Source organism: Protopterus annectens, chromosome 1.part1, assembly GCF_019279795.1.
Source record: "Protopterus annectens isolate FY-2018-M chromosome 1.part1, PAN1.0, whole genome shotgun sequence".
NCBI classification, from domain to species: domain Eukaryota; kingdom Metazoa; phylum Chordata; order Ceratodontiformes; family Protopteridae; genus Protopterus; species Protopterus annectens.
This window is the reverse complement of record NC_056726.1, coordinates 1,888,781,047-1,888,795,586: the sequence shown is the minus strand read 5'-3', so window position 1 is coordinate 1,888,795,586 and position 14,540 is coordinate 1,888,781,047.

The window sequence follows — 14,540 nt, the reverse complement described above, 5'->3', positions numbered from 1 at the left end:
AAAGTATTAATGGAGGTCAACTACAGGATTAACAACAAGGACAGGTATGAAACATACATAATAGCATACCAGTGACAGACTCCAGATGTGTAGAGGTTGTGAGTTGTACTGTGGATACTGCAGTGGGGAAAGTAAAGCAAAAGATAGTGCAATCATGTATTTAGCAAAATGAATATTGACAGCTTTCCATATGCAACACAGTAGTATTGGCAGCAAATACTTACGTGAAGGTCATTGCAACAATACAACAGATGGTCCTATATTGTATATTGACAAATACTGAAAAAATGTCAGGTATCACAAGTGCTACACATTGTTGATAGCTATGACAATTTTGCTGTAAAATACCTTGTCTGTCTGTGGTTGAATATGTGTGGCTTGTCTCTCCACTGGATGTACCCGTAGTGTACATTGGTAGGGAAACAACAATATAACAATAAACAGCATTGCCATGAAATGAACTGGAGGTACTAACAAGGTAGTATTCACAGCAACAGTATAGAGAAACTCACCTGCCAATCCCTGATGTAGGTCCAAGTAGATGGAGCTGTGAATATTAATGCAAACAGCATTACAAATGTTTTTTGAACTGCTCTGTCTGTAACTCAGTTGTACCAATACATGTAATTAGACTTATGTTCATCATCCTCAACCCGTGTGGAAGTGTGCTCATGGCTCAACTCTGCTGCTCTAAATCAAAAACAATAATAAATGAATAATAAACGAACATGCATGCTACAGCAATATGCAATGATTGTCTCAATACACATTCACGTAAAGGAAATAAATACATACTTCTGTCCTGGAACTCCAGTTTCAATCCCACCACCAGGGATGCATCCCTCCCCTCTTACTCTATACAATGAGGCCAGAAATATTGTGATGTCATCGGGGGGGGTCAGTGGTGGTCCACTACTTATGGCATCCCTCAGTCTCTCATAACATGTTACTCTGTTGGCTGCATGAAAAATCATGTCTGAGCAGTGTTGTCAACAGATGTCATGGGATTGGTTTTGGCCCCTAACTGCATTGATCATGTTGGTGAAGTCCACCCAGATTTAATTGCTCCAAACAATATCTACTGAATGGCCTAGGAGTCACCTTCCATGTTAGCAGAGAGCATCGATTATGACATCATTTTCGTGGGGGGAGAAGTTGTCATCCCTGGATGGCTGGCCATCCGAAAGACATTGATACGCACATGATAATACTCATATTGAGCTCATTTATGCATTTCTTTCTTTGAACAGCATATGTCAACATAAACACTATGCACTCCAGTGCATTTATCTGTATAACACTGCATGTTATGTGACATATTACAAGTAATAACAATGCTTTCATATGTAAAGTTGGTAAAAATCAACATAACATGTAATGTCCTTAAAATCTGTGAGTGGGATTAGAACCACTGACAATCAATATTTATTGCATGGAGGCACCAAGACAACAGCATTATGCCATATGATTCTGCTTGCATGGCATATTTAAATACTAAAACAAATAATCTGAAGAACTTACAGAATGCGTGGGTGAACCTCAGGATTCATAGCCAGGCCTCAGACAAAATGGATTTGGAGTATATTGAGTCAGTACTGATAATATCTTTGTTAAGAATTATCATTGAAGACATATCCATAACAGCAACAGCACATGTTTATAACAGTTTTGTTAGGAGACATGAAATAAGAAATATCCATATCAACATCGCATTCTAAATACAGATAGTGTCAGAATCCATAGCTTTCCATAGTCACACCACAGAATGCAAGGAATTACCAGTAAGAACTGAGGATGATCTGCAAATCAGCCTTTATATACTGTTCACATTTGCAGTGGACATCTGTCTAAATAACGGCATATGGGACTGAAACAAACTATTTAGAACAACACCCGTATGCATAAAGTTCAAGACTACGTCACTCCAGTAACTTATGACAACTTCTGTTAAAATTACCATTTTAAGTAAATATTAATTTAAACCTGTATCTTTGAAAGGAGTAATTTTAACAGATTTACTAATCACCACAATAAAAATGCTCACAAACTGTGCACCTCACTCCGAATCACAGAATTAAAGTGCACCTTGTGTGCAACCAACCTTAAGTACCATTTACATCATACATAATTAATGAGGCTAATTAAAATTCAGGTTTTTGGAAAATCATTCATGCGTATCCACATAAATTGCTGTTATGTGCTGAAACATACAGGTGTACCACATAAACACCGATAGGTATTGATAAATGGTACTATGTGTGGCATATGCTCATTATGACTTCAGCACCACTTTGAAATATAGATTTTCGATCCCTATTATGCTATCACAGACACAGGTTGTCGAATGTGTCTTTGTCAAACTGAAAAGTGTGAAAAGACAAAATAGCTAAGTGACTTTTCAGCAAATTCTTTCCCTGGGAAAGAATTTGTTTGGCCACTTTCCCTGCTTTGCCTTTTTGGCGCTGTAGTACAATCTCGGAGTTGGTATATTTAAGTAGGGGGGTGGAGGCAAAGCCCTCCACATTATGTAATGTTTTTCAGGTTTTTTTTTTGTTTTTTATTTTTGTTTCAGAACAGTGATTTTTTTTTTTCCCTTGGAAAAAAATCGTTGTTCTGAAGTTTCAACATTGTAAGCTTTCGCTTACATGGAGTTGATTATGTGCCATTCGCTCTTCTGATTTTTTATACATTTACTGATTAGACCATTGCTAACTGTGAGCTGAGTGGTACCTTAGTGAGCATTTCTTTGTTTTTGCATTTTCCAGATTTCTTCAACTTGAGGATTGTGATGGCTACTTCGAGGAGAATGAGACGTGTCTGTATGCCCAGCTGGACTGACAAGGTTCATAGGTTCATAGATGTTTACTAGACTAATAACCACAAGGGCCTTTTTAAGCCTAGCTATGCATCCCAAATCTCTGATAAGTTCTGATACCCTTGATAAGTGTAAGCATTAGCCTGGGAGATGAACCATTTACTTGTTACCTGTGTTCATTAGAGACATAGGTGTCAAACCAGGGATGAATTTATGGTTTCCCATCCAATTGTCCAAATTGCACTTGAATTGGGTTAGGGAAGAACTCTGCTTCACATGGATGGGGAGCTTGTTCCATAGATAGAGTAGTCTCTGGGATACATACCTATATTTCCAGCAGGTCCTATTTATATCACAGGCAAGGTTTAAGTCTTTAGAATGGGTAATTCTGGTGCTGTTTGTTTTGTGGATATGTCGGTGGTCCATCAGAGTGGGGGTCTGACAATTCCCTGTATGCCATGCATAGATCTTGCCTCAAAAGCCCATAGGAGGCAGAATACAGTGATAGGGCCTTGAGGTTGTCTGCATAGGGCATATTACTTACACCCTGTATTCTTTTAGTGAGGAACCTCTGTGGACATTCCAATTGTTGGATATGCCTCATTAGGTACATACCAAAGGGGTCACTGTACTCAATGATAGATCTGATGAATGCCGAATATAGTGGAACAATGACTTCCTTGGACTTAGATGCCATACCTTTGTTTATAAGTTGCTCAACATTTAATGATTTCCTCACCACTGTAGACATATGATGATCAAAGGCTAGATTACTATCTATTTGTGTCCCTAAGTCCCTGACTACTGGGTCACCCCTAAGGGGTGTCTTGTCGATATGATAGCTACCAGGGATGGATGATTTCTCAAAGGATACTATTATGCATTTCTTGGCATTTAGTTTTCGTCTATGGCTCTGACACCAGTTGCTTGTCTGTGTCAATCCCTCCTGGAGAACATTTGTGTTAGTGTGAGGCTCAATGACAGCTTCTAATTTGCAATCATCTGCAAATTTAGTCAGCCAGAGACCACTGACATTGGACTTGACTTCTGAGAAGTAAATGCCATAAAGTAACAGTCCAAGGACTGATCTCTGAGGGACTCCACTTGTGACTAGCCTCTTTGTAGAGGTGGACCCCCCCAATTCTAATTTCCTGTGTCCTGTCTGTAAGCCAGTTGGCTATCTACCGGGTGACATACGGGTTTGCACCTAACCTCCTGAGTTTGTCAAAAATGCCCAAGTGGAGTATTGTGTCAAATGCCTTGGCCAGGTCAAGCTAGGCAGTGTAAATGATTTTTCTCTCATCCATTGCTTTGGTGACCTTTTCAAAGAAGTCCACCAGGTTGAGTAGGCATGATTTGCCCTTGACAAAACCAAACTAGGTTGGGTCCAGTGTCCTTTGGTTTACTATATCTCTATTGATCATCTCCATCATAATTCTTTCCATGGCCTTACATATAAATCTAGTGAGACTTATGGGTCTGTAGATGGCTCACTTTGTGCAGTGGGATGACCATGAGGCACGAAGTCTGTTTGGAAGATATGGCTAAAACATAATTCCAGAGGCCGTGATAGATCATGTTGCATGCTATTTAGAAGGCATCCTGGGATAATGTCTGGGCCCATTGATGCAGTGTTCTTGGTCCTCGAGAGAGCATTAAGGACATGTCCTCTAGTGACAGTAGGGGAGTTATATCTGATGATATTTCCTGAAGGAAGGTTGAGGGGGGAGGGGAGTAAAGTTGGAGATGAATTTATCAGCCAGGAGGTTTGCTAAATCTTTTGGTTCAGTACAGATGGCTCCATTTACAATGAACTCTGCACACAATTGTGTATTGCCTTTGAGGTTACAGACAGAGCTAAAGAATGCTTTGTGGTTGTCCTTGGCCTGGGAGGCCAAACTTACCTCAAATTTGGCTTTGGTACACTTTATTTGTCGTCTGAGTTGTTTCTTTAGTGTAATGAGAGTGCTTTTATCCTGCTGGGTGCTGCATCTCCTAATTTTTGCCATGATTTTCTTCCTCCTGTTATACAGCCAATTTCTTTTGTGAGTCCACCAGGGTGGCTTGTTTTTTGAGTTAGTTCTGCACTTCTTCTTGGTGGGTACAGCTGCCTCTATGCAGCTATTAACATGAATGTACAGGGTTTCTGTGAATAGTTCTGCATAGGCAGAAGTGTTCTCAGGGTTTATGGGAGCTTGAAATTTTGCCAGGTTCTCACTTAATAGCAGGAGGTTAGCCTTAGAATAATTCCTGAATATTCCAGGTTTAGCTGGGGGTCCAGGTTTTATTTTTACTTCAAACAAGACCTTTTTGTGGTCTGAGCTTACCAGAGAAGACATTACAGTATGGGTGTGCAGCAGTCTCCCATATTAGTGAGAACCAGATTCAGTATGATTGTACCTATGGTTGGTGTATTGACTATCTGGTCCAGGAAGTTTGTGTTTACAAAATCCAGGAATCTCTGTGCATGTGCATTTGGTGTCATATAGGATTCCCAGTTAATAGTGGGGTAATTAAAGTCACCCATGAATATGGTGTTGGATTGGATGGTTAGTGTTTTTAATAAGTTTAAATATATGGTATGGGTTTCCTGGGTCATAGAGCGGGACCTATAGCTTGCAAGGAAGTGGTATTGGATTTTGCCTATGGTGATTTGAACATGGAGCAGCTGAAGTGCATTGTCCTGTTTCAGCAACCTTGAAGTATATTTATGTTTGATGTAAATAGAGACACCCCAGCCTTTAGCCTCTGCCTGTGAAGTAGCTGGCCTAAATTTGTGGAAGGTATAATAACCTTGCATTGTTGGTGTGCTCTCTGTGGCTTTAAACCATGTGTCAGTGGCTGCACAGATGACAGCATTCTCTAAGGTAAAAAGAGCTTCTAGGGAGTAGAGTTCTTTTTTTGTTAAGACTCCTGGCATTGAGTAGTAATACCTTTAGATATTCTTCTTTTTTATTTGCTATGTCAGAAATACTTTCAGTTTGGCATTGCCTAAAAAAAGGCACTATGGCGGAAGACAATATTTTAGCTAATATTCAAAAGCCTAGAGGGGAGAGGTGCAGACCATCCTTAGCAAAGGAGATGAGCCAGATGTTGACTGTGTACACCAGACTGGAGCAGAGTATGGGAGCCAGTTCCAGGAACTTTACAATGATCGATGTGTGGAACCGGATTGTGAGGAGCACTGATGGACAATGGGGATCTACCACACTGGACTGCAGGTTAATCACTGCTATGATGGCCTGCATTGGAAGGATGCTTCGAAGGAGGGTTGCTGAGATGCAGAGGTAGATCATTAGCCCCTACAATAAGGACCAATATTCTACATATACCTGAGCATTGCTAAGGGTTTTACAGATAGTTCTATGTACCATATATATCAGATAGATGTTTTTTATAACTGTGTGTTAAGTGTTGTGATAATTAAATAGACTTGGAAAATACTGCCCTCTTAAGTAAGGGTTTGATTCCATGTTGTTAATTTATTTAATAATGTGTATAATAATAATAAGGATGCCCTTTGCAGATGTACATATGTTTTACAACATCTAACTACATAATTTCACATAACCTCTGTTCTCGTGCATCATAGGCACCTATAGCACCCAGGCCACAGATGACTGTGCATTTCATAGGTTTCCATTATAGTACAACCCTATCAAATATTGGAGCATTACAAGTTGGAATACCAACATGTATATCCATTACATCATTCCACCAAAACAATTACACAGACACATTTATTTAATTCAAAATGTAATGGCTGTCAGATTGCTTATACATATGCTTTAGTTATGTGTTGAAAGCTGTTATTTCTCTCTTATAAAGGGTCCAAAACTGCATGCATTTTCCATATTTATCCATTGACTACATGATTTCTAATAAACACATGTAGTACCTGTTTTCTACAGCAAAGCTTTTGCTGTGTGTTAGCTTGGCTTGTAAACCAATTGGCGAGCATGTCAACATTTTGGTATGTTGTGGGTTCAAAATCACATTGGGAGAAACATATATCTGTACCCAGTACCATGGTTAACTTCACCCATAGCAATTTTTGAAAGAACCATATTGCAGTACTTTAATGTTTATGTTGTACATGATACCAATTTATTGATGTAGTCTTTGAATTTCTAAGAATATGTTCTTAATCCGTAATGTTCTGATAACATCTACTTTCTTATAACAGGGTATGTAGATCAGTACCTGTTTGCTTAAGAATAACTTGCTGACTGTTAGCTCAAACCATTGTAAAACAATGGGCCAGCATGTCTAAATTTTGTCATGTTGTGGGTTTAAAACCACATAAGGGAAACATATATCTGCACCATCTGTACCTGTTACCTTGGTTAACTCCAGCCATAGCATTTTTTGGAAGAACTACATTGCAATACTTTAATGTTTATGTTGTGCAAGGTAATGACTCACTTATATAGTCTCCAAGTTTCTAATAATATGGCTGTAATCCGTAACTCTATGATAAAGTCAGCTGTTGTACAACAGTGTTTGGAAAGCAGTACTTGGCTGTTTAAAAGTAGCCAGTGCTGACTGTTAGCTGAATTTGTAAGGAAACAGGCCACTACATCTACATTTTGGTGTGCTGTGTTCTGAAATATGGAAAAGGAGACACATATATCTGAAACTGTTACATTGCTTTAATGTACACATAACATATATTTATAGAAGAATATTAAACGTATTGATATTAATGTATATTTTGAGCGTCGTTACAAATAACTTGGTTATTCATCAAATACTTACTAAAATACCCATAATCCATAACATTCTGTTAGCTTCCAATATTTAACTATGGGGACTGTACATCTTGCTAAATCCTGTTATATGTCTGACCAATTTTTTTGGTTAATATTGCATACTTTGTGAAAATGCTATGAAGGTTTTTTTTTTTGTTAAATATTGAAGTCACTAGTAGAACAATGTCATCCTGGGTGGCCACGTTGGTGCAGTGGTAAGCATTGCCGCCTCACAGCAAGAGATTCTCTGGCTCAATTCTCAGCTGGGGTGCCTTCTGTGTGGAGTCTACATGTCCTTCCTGTGGTTGCATAGGTTTCCTCTGGGCCCTCTGGTTTCCTCTCAAAGACATGCTGTAGGTGGATTGGACATGCTAAATTGGCCCTAGGTGTGAGTGTGTGCCTTTCGTGGAAGGTTGGGCTGGCAACTTGACACTGTAAAATTCCACTGCCAGTCATGAGCAGACAGGTGATCCTCTGTGGTGACCCCTTACCAGGAAGGAGTTGAACAATATCATCCTCAAATTTACTGGGATGGGCAGACTAACAGATGAAATGAAGAACAGGGAAGATGTATGTATTTTCCTGGTCATGTACAATTTGACAAGGAATAAATGCCCTCACACATACCCTTCTGTGTCCATAATGTTATAGCAACATGTATGGTTCTGTTCACAGAAGCTGTATGCTATGTACAGTATCTCACTGCCTGAGAAGAAGACAGTGTTGACATGAATGCATTTTTTAACAGTTTAGCTACATGAACAGCACATGTTCGTACGTTATAGTTCTAAGCCAAGGTCATTATTATTAGACCATCCCTCATCAAGATGATGTCATAAGAAACTCTTTTCGCTGCCTGCAAAACTTGTTTTTTCAATTAAGATGCGTTAGGTAGGCAGGTAACTCTCACGGTTAGAGTTGCATGTCAGCTGTGTATTGTGATTATCTAGTGTCCTTTAGAAAGAAATGTCTGCAAACTTTGTTGAGAAAGTGATTATTTGAGTAATAAACTTTTCATACTTTCTATTTTTTTAATTCAGATGAGGAGGCTTGCAGTCAGAACAGAGCAGATGCACAGGGTTAAGGATCAGCAGAGGGAACGAGGTAATGTTGATTATTTTTTATGTATTTTATTAACTGAAATGCATGTTTCCCTGTTTACAGGCCTGTATTTTTCACAATAACATGTTTATTGACTAAAATGCAGGAATACCTGTCATGCATCAGTAAGGAAAGTGAAATCATCACACGGTAGTTTTGCTTACAGCTGTGGATAAAAACTAGCAGTGTTGATATTTTATGTATCTTTGAGCTATTTTTTCAGCACACATTTTTATGTATACTCCACAACCTAAATGACAGTTACTTTGGTGTATCTGTCACACATCTTTTTAGGTGTATATTGTGCTTTGATAGTGCTTATGATGAATGCTTTGGTACATTTGTATGTCTGGCTGTGGTTTCTGATGAATGATCTGTTGCGCATAGCCTGCCTATTCAGAGTGAATGAGTGTCTGCTGTGTCAGTATTTATACTGCTGTTTACAGACTGCTATAGCCTAGGTTGACTGACAATTGAGCAGACACCTATTTGATTTTGGCAGATCAATATTGAAAAGCATGTTTGCAAAGTTTGTTTTTTCAGGCTGCTGATTGTTTTTGTACATAATTCATACATTTGTACACATACAATACTGTTAGTAACAGATATATTAGATTCTCATATGTCAACAGTTGTGTTGATTGAACATATCACATTATTTTTAGTGTTGTACTCATACTGACGTCTGTTCAGCTAAATATCATGCTGCCTGTCTCAGTTGTTTGTCGTTTGGCTTGTCTATTATCCACAGTATTGTCACTTGTGGCTGCTTATATAAATCATGGAATGCAGACAGTACAATCTGTTGATCTGAGCTTTCAGACATTTTTACAAAGCTAGGGACCTATGTGTGTTTGTCTAAGCATATAGAATTGTTCAGAAAATAATATTGTTGTCCTTTTTAGGAGTATGACATATAGGTCCATGGGTACCTCTGTCCATAATGGACATGTCTCAGTCCCTGTATAAATTGTCATCATAATCATATTGTGTTGTGCTATGATATTCACGGGACTTTTCTGCAAGGTAGACAGTTGCTTTTCTTTTCTGTTGTTTTGCAATTAATTTTTACAGAGCATGGTACCCGTGGACTTTCTCCGATCCAACGACAATAATCAGCTCATGCAAGGCCACTGACAGATTTTTCCAAAGATGATGACTATGATGATGATGACAACTATGTCAAAGAACCTTGACCTGCCCCTGCTCATGCAATCTGACTTGCACCACAGAGGAGATGTCGACACGACTGGGATAGTGACAATTTTCATGAGGAGATCTTGGAAGTTATGTCTGATGTGTTCTGAACACAGATGAGGGACATGATGTGGACCTTCTTTGAGGATATGGCATGGGCTATGTGGGATTCATTAAGGATGACTGATTCTGAGATCATTCTGGAGTCTGATTCCCAATAGCCTGGTCCCTCTGGTCAGTAAGGATTGTTTGTGTGCTCCACTTATGTTATGCTGCCAATATGGTGATTGCCATTTCATTGACTGGACTGTATATGCACTCTTTTGAATGCATACTATGTATCTGTCATGCTTATGTGTTATTGTCGTGTCACATTTACTTCAGTTTCAATGTGTGTATAACACACATTCACACACTACACTTTCCACACACATTCAACTGTCTATACATTGTGGAAGTTATCCTACAGATAGTGCTGCAAGAGGTAGCCTGTAATCATGTGTGTTACTGAGGTGTCTGTCAGACAACATATGCTGTCCATACGCAATCAACAGTGTGAAATGCCTTGGATTTTTGTTTTGCCATTTAAGGTATGTGCAACATACAGACATGTCATTCCACATGATTTTTGGATTACAGCTGTTATGATGTGCTGTTGTGTCATTGTTTGGAAAAAACGATGCTATGTGGGATCATATGCAAGTATAACCTGTCTATCTGTAGTCATCCTTTTCTGATTGCTTCAAATAGCAATATAATGTTAATTTGTACACAATGTCATGGGTAACATATTCTTTCACAATATGTTACTCCATGTTTGTTGTATGTAGCATTTCCACACCCATGACATACTGATATTGGTGTACACCTTCCAAAAATAGCTGTACCCATTAAATGATTGTACATGTGTGTGCACATAGCCGAATACATACTGGCATACAAATGTACTTTTGATGTGTGGGCATGCACTGATTTACTGCTGATTTGCTGTAATGATGCTCATAGGAGTGTCCTCTGTTCCATAATGAGAAGGGTGGTTGACATACACCTGCATTTCTTTAGTTGACATTTGCATGATAGTATATGTGCATGTGCAATTAATTTTTAGCTTGGTTACATATGCATGTTGATGTGACATGATTACACATTAATGTGTATGTGGGTTTTATACATGTCCAATTCTCTGGACATCAGCAGTCCATCTGGCCATTTGGCATACATTTTTTATTTTGTTAAATGTATGTCTGTTTGGCTTCTACAGCATCCTTTGTGCTTTACACGTGCATTTGCATTTTGTCAGCTTACCTTGTCCTGTTTTACCCTGATGTGTGCCTCGGTTGTCCACCTCTCTAACACCTTTATATTTCCCTACTATTTTTTGCAGGTATGTTTACCTTTGTTAAAGCTCCATCCATTGCCCTTTATTAATTCAACGCAGTGAATATTTTTATTTATTTTATTTATCATTTTTACTGGGAATGTCTGACTTGGAACAAAGACAATTTTCAGTGGAGACCCAGGGAGAAATGCTGCAGATGTACATCTTTGAAACATGGGAGGAAACCGAAGCACCAAGAGAAAACCCACAGAAATGCAGGGAGGGCATGCAGACTCTGCCCAGAAGGCACTCCAGCCGAGAATCAAACTGGAGAACCTCTTGCTGTGAGGTGACAAAGCTACCACTGCACCACTGTGCCGTGGCACATGTATGGGCATTGTACAATGCAGGACATGTATGCACAAGTTGCTGGCTAATGCTTGCAATACGTTCTTGTTCTCATTATGCCTGTGTGTTACCCAGTGTAGTTTGTTCACATCCATGTGCACAACTTGCTATATCTGTTATGCTGTACTGTTAAATTTTTGAACATATTATTACAAGTCATTTGTGTATGCATTTGTATTGACATTAATTTCATGTACATTCCATTTACACCACTGACAGACATACATACACATCTACACTTGTGTGTTGCCTTTGACATGGCATATATGTGTAACATATACGCATTCCATTACATATTTGTTTGGGTTGTGCACACTTACTTGTGCACGTATCAGCATTTGTTGTTCTTCTGGAGGACTTCTGTTTGGCACTGTGCTTGGTTGTTTATTTTCCATATGCATGATCATAGGTTTGGTTCTGTCCTCGGGTGGAGTTATCTACCATTGTTAAACCTGCATTTGCTCATCTGTGATATTGCTTGGCATATGGATATGCATATATACTATAATCTTATTTTGTCACCTTGGAACACACATCTACTATTGTTCATACACATCCAGGTATGACTGACACACAGTTTGTGACATGTAATGTGATATTGCATAGGTAGATATGTTTTTCAGCTTTTAATGATGGTTGATATGCATCCCCACCCTGTCAACTTTCCTTTGTCCCAAGTTATGCAGTGTGCTGTCTGTGTAATTTACTTGTCCTTAGTTTTTTTTCCAACCTTTGTCTGTCTTGTGTTATGCTATTTGCCCTAAGGGTATACCTGCTGTGAGGACCTTCAGATCCTCTTGCCCTATGTTTACCTTTCCTTCTATTCTTAGAAAACAATGGGGCCTATTCCCACAAAAAAAAAAAAAAAAACGTTGCCCATGATCCTCTGACTTTCCCTCAGATTTTTCAGTTTCAGCATCCCTCTCTTGTGTTTCCCTCTTCTTCACCCATACCCCACATCTTCTTTTCTGTCTCCCACTTTTCTTGGGTGTGTGCATTACTTGTGTTCCCCACACAAAGCCTGAACCCATTGCTAGCAACTGTTAGCTATGATGATGTTGCCATGATTGCTCTTTGTCTATAATTTTTTTTTACTAGAAAATGTATGGATTCTGTCAGAATCTGTAAGTCCAAGCCACTATATTTTAATAGTACATGCATTATGTAGACATCCGTAGTTGTCTCTGATTTACAGTAAAGAGTGATGTGAATGTATATATTACAAATAGCCTTGCATCTTTGAAGCATGTATTATAAGTTAGCATTTAACATATGGAGATATCCATAGTTTTCTGAAACATTTCTGTGTCTACTCCTGCAAATTAATGTTACAAATCCCATGCGGCTTACATTGGGAAAGTTGACATTTTTAATGATTTTTTTTCTTATCATAATGGAATCAGTTACATTCTGTAGTTGTCCTTAACCTTACTGTACAGATTTTGTTATATTCTATACAACTCTCAGGATTCTTAAATTGTGATTATCTTTCTGTAACTTTGGTACTGTACAATGTGATTGGACAGTCATTTCTTATTATTTAGGGATTACTTGCACATTTATATAGTGCACTGTTGTAACTCTGGTACTCCATTGTGTGCTGAGCAATTCTGAGTTTCTTGCCATACATTAACATATTATAATGTTATCTGCAAGTTTTGCTCTGATATAGGCGTAATACACTGGATTCTGCAAGCTTTATGGAATCCTTCCCAGTGATCTACTAAAGCAGTTTACAATTCACGATGTGTGCACCATTAATAATCCATGTATGGTGTACAAACAGAAAAAAATGAAAATAAACTCCTCTTCACAATTGCATGTGATTCAAAGACACAGGGCCATTGGTGAGGAAGAGCACACATACAAAACCACACAATATATCTGTACTACAAAAAAAAAAAAAAAAAACTTTGCTAAGAAGGAAAAAAATATGTATCCTGCCAACAGTGTTCCCTATGGTGTTGAAACCTGCTACAACAGCCATACCTGCCCAGTCTTATTACTAAGCTTATGGCAATGGGAGGTGACACAACAACTGACCTTTAATTACCAGATAATAACAATGACCATAGTTGTGCCATCACATCTGATGATTGTAATGCGTTTATGAATCACAGACAGACATGATGATGACATACAGCACAGGAAGGAAAGCATTTGGTTATATACACATGCAATGCAGCCTTGTACCAGCAGCCATTGATATGAAGATGGGATATTGGATGGAAGGAATGCACAGCAAACTATTTCATACTATGTAGCCTGGCATGCAGTTCATCAAAGATGGGCAATTTATGCAAGTACCTATGGTGAAAAGGACCACAGTTTATTAGTATAGACAAAGGTCCTGAATGGCAGCTTAGTAGACATAGTTTACACAGTGTTTGTATGCCTTTGCATATTATGTTTATGAATAGAAGGGCCAATAGGTTAATGAACACATAATTTGTTTTGACTGTGTACCTACATAATTCCACTACATTTGGCATTTGTTGAAACATTTGGCACAGTGCTTAATAATTAGTAGTACGGATAACTTGATGGGCTTTACCTGACCCAAAAATCCTAAAATATGATTGCTAGTAGGCTGTTAAGAGCCACACATACCGATTATGAATGAACATGTTGCAAGATATCATGAATTGGAGCATATTATCTAATATGGAAGCTGAGCAACACAGAAAATTCACAGAACTAAGAAGATAGTTGCCAAATCACGCTGCAGGGATAATTTGAATGGGGGAAGGGGCAATCTCCAGGCTGTGGAAATTTTTGTGCTCACAGGTTAGTTTGCTGCTTCCATTGTCTGAAACTACTTATCATTCTGTGGACCTTTCTGTTCATTTCCTTCTTGTGGTTTCCGTGCCTACATCTCCTCATATTTCCTATTTTCCTGATGTTCTTTTCCTTTGATGTTCTTATATCCATTTCTCTTCATTTATTATCT